General features: G+C 37.0%; 1 pseudogene; it reads left to right on the top strand.

Moving 5' to 3' along the window:
* The first annotated feature begins 1,339 nt into the window (after window positions 1-1,339).
* LOC147638416 (uncharacterized) lies at window positions 1,340-2,352 on the top strand (annotated as a pseudogene).
* Window positions 2,353-3,169: the final 817 nt, after the last annotated feature.

The following is a 3,169-nucleotide window of genomic DNA, read 5'->3' on the forward strand; positions in this document are numbered from 1 at the left end:
GATCTTGATAGTGAGTATGAGCCCATTCAAAAGTGTAGAAAACAATCTGCAACGCTCTCATCAAATGATAAGGCAAACATGAGAGAGTCTGATTTGCAGCACCACATAGATCTTTGGTGTGATGGATCAATCTATCCTATCAACCCTACAACCGCTTCCCATCCTCCCTTCTCTAACTCTATTACGTTTTACAGGAGATGGAGTCAATGGATTGCTAGGATACTGTCAAGCAATTGCTGCCTATGCAAATAGTGAAAGGCAATACTCTCAATACCAAGCAGCTTAACTTCTTCGTTCAACTAAAGAATGCAAGGCACTAAAATTGAGAATGGAGGAAAATGATATTGAACTTGCAAGACTATGGAAACAATTGAGGCAAAAGGAAACAAGCGTTGGACTACGACAAAGGAAGAGAAAGCTCAAGAACTTTGAGAACCTGAAGCGTGGCTCGGGTGGGCTAAAGAAAAGAATCCAAGCAATAAGGTAAGATATGTATTTAAAGCTTTGTTTATTTTGTGTTCTTGATGTTAGAACTTATCATTAGGTGGCTTAAATAAAAGAATCCAAGCAATAAGGTATGACTGTGTTAGAAATTATCATTGGCTGTGTTCTTAATGTTAGAAATTATCATTTTGTAACTACAAAGTTGTACTGCATCCTGACAAGGAAAATATTAATCCGAATATCTATCCCAGCAAAGAAATTTAAACCTTTGTTTACATCAAGAATGGCAAAGGAAATGTTGCAGGAAAAAAAGTTCAAGGTGGTTAAAAGAGATATAATGGAACAATTTGTCAGTAGTAATGCAGTCTCCACAAAAATGGCAAAGGAAATCCGAATATCTATCCAGCAAAGAAATTTAAACCTTTGCTTACATCAAGAATGGCAAAGGAAATGTTGCAGGAAAAGAAGTTCAAGGTGGTTAAAAGAGATATAATAGTTTAATTTGTCAGTAGTAATGCAGTCTCCACAAAAATACAAGATGCTTGGATAGTAATGGAGTCAACGAAGAGGTTATAATGCTTGGATAGTAATGGAGTCAACGAAGAGGTTACAATGCTTGGATAGTAATGGAGTCAACGAAGAGGTTACAATGCTTGGATAGTAATGGAGTCAACGAAGAGGTTACAATGCTATTCAGAAGTCACTATCTTCAGTTCTTGATGCCAAGGGAATCAAAGGGAAACTACTTACAACTCCTATAGATGTCTAGAGATTTTGGGACAAGCTGAATGCAGAGGTATTGCAATACATTGGTAAACCCTACCACATTGATGAGGAGTTCAATGGAGAAAGTGGCAGCATTCAATACAATCAATTCAACAATATATTCCTAGATATGGAGCTTTTGCAAAAGAGAATGGTAGAGTTCTATGACATCACTTATTACGAGACAGGGGGTGTGCTTCAATTTGTCATCAAGATTGATGAATGTGAGATTATCAAAATGAAAAAGGTAGAAAGAGTGACAGTAACACTAATGAATAGAGCACTCAATAAATGCATGAAGGATGATAATCTGTCATATTTCAGCGTGCAATCTGAAACAAATATATGGTGGCTAGGATCATTTGAGGTAAATCATATTGCATTTATCTACAGACTTTTTTTTCTCTTGTTTAGGAAGAAAGTTGACATCATCTATTTATTTGTACAGGTCAAAAAAGAAGATCATGAAACATTGTTTTGGATGTTTCATCATACACACATTCCTAAATTGATCCAGCGAACAGATGAAGGGAAATAGAATCATTAGCGTCAAGGGAGACTTCCAGGTTCAGTGGCATCTTGCAGGTGACCTCAAGACACTCAAGTGCTTATTCAATTGCAGCAAGGGAGCTAACGCAAGGTCACCCTGTCTTTATTGCATGGATTCCGCAAAAGAGCTAGACTCTAAGTGGTGGAGAAGACCACCAAACCGAAATTTGATTGATGAGAAATTTCACCCTGTATTTGAGATTCCTCCTCTCATCAATGTACATATTTGTACCCTTCATGCATTGTGCCGTATCATTGAGAAATTGGTGTTTCTCTACATTGTCTTTGCTTGGAAGATAAAGAAGGTGCCAGAGAGAAAAGAAGCCCTTTGTTCATTGGAAAAGGTGTTGTCTCTGAGATTGGGGACTACATGGAGGGAATGTTCGTATTTTAAAAGACACTGAGAAGTCAACCAATGAGAAGGATGTACCAATGAAACCATCAATTAGAGGTGTTAAAGCAAGAAGATTTCTATCAAAACTCCTCCATAGCCAGAAACACAAAAGCACCAAGACAAGAAAAGTATATAAATCTAACTACATTAGAAGAGTCAAGTACGAACAACGAAAAAATCTTGAAAGATCAAGAGAGTGAATCAAGGCATGTCAAGGCAGAGGTTTGGCGATCAATTGATGTTCTTTTCAGAATGTGTGACAAAGTTAACTGGACACTACAAGATAAAAAGAACTTTCAAGACAACCTGCAAACTTTCAAAAGAGTCATGAAGATAGCTTGGACAGATTCCAACATAACACACTACATGGTAAGGTTCATGATTTTGTTCTTTTAGTTGATAGGCACTCTCTCTTTGTTATTGATATGCAACATATTCTCTACAACCATATGCCATTTTTTATTCAAAAATATGGAAACCCTAGTTCTTGGAACACTCAAGGGATGGAAAAGTCACACTATATGGCACGAGTGATGAAATGCATGTTTCAGGCATACACAACATGGTGGCAGAAGGAGAAAAGCAAACAGCATACATGAAGTATTCCAATGGTTTGACCGCAGAATACTCCAACTACACAAGAAAGAAACCTTAAAGTCGTCTAAGATGCTTTAGACACTTAGAGATATAGAAAAGAGAAAACAAAAAAGATTTGAAGCTTTTAAAAACTCAAGTGCTATCCAAGCAGCACAAAACAAATGGAGAGAAACAAAGATTTATGTAAATCACCCATCGCTGGATTAATAGAATGTAATGATACAAGAAATTTTTGAATACAATCTCAGGATTCTCTGTCCTCCCTGAGTAATTTATTGCTAACACGGTGTGCTGGTTTCTTGAATCTAAGTAGAAAATGTTTTTCGTACTCATGAGAGAGAGAGAGAGAGAGAGAGAGAGAGAGAGAGATTCCAGTACCTGAGTGCTTTCATCTGCTCTACAAATGCATTGTTGATCCAG

Source organism: Cibotium barometz, chromosome 5 (assembly GCF_041138505.1).
Source record: "Cibotium barometz isolate CiBa-2024 chromosome 5, ASM4113850v1, whole genome shotgun sequence".
NCBI lineage: Eukaryota > Viridiplantae > Streptophyta > Polypodiopsida > Cyatheales > Cibotiaceae > Cibotium > Cibotium barometz.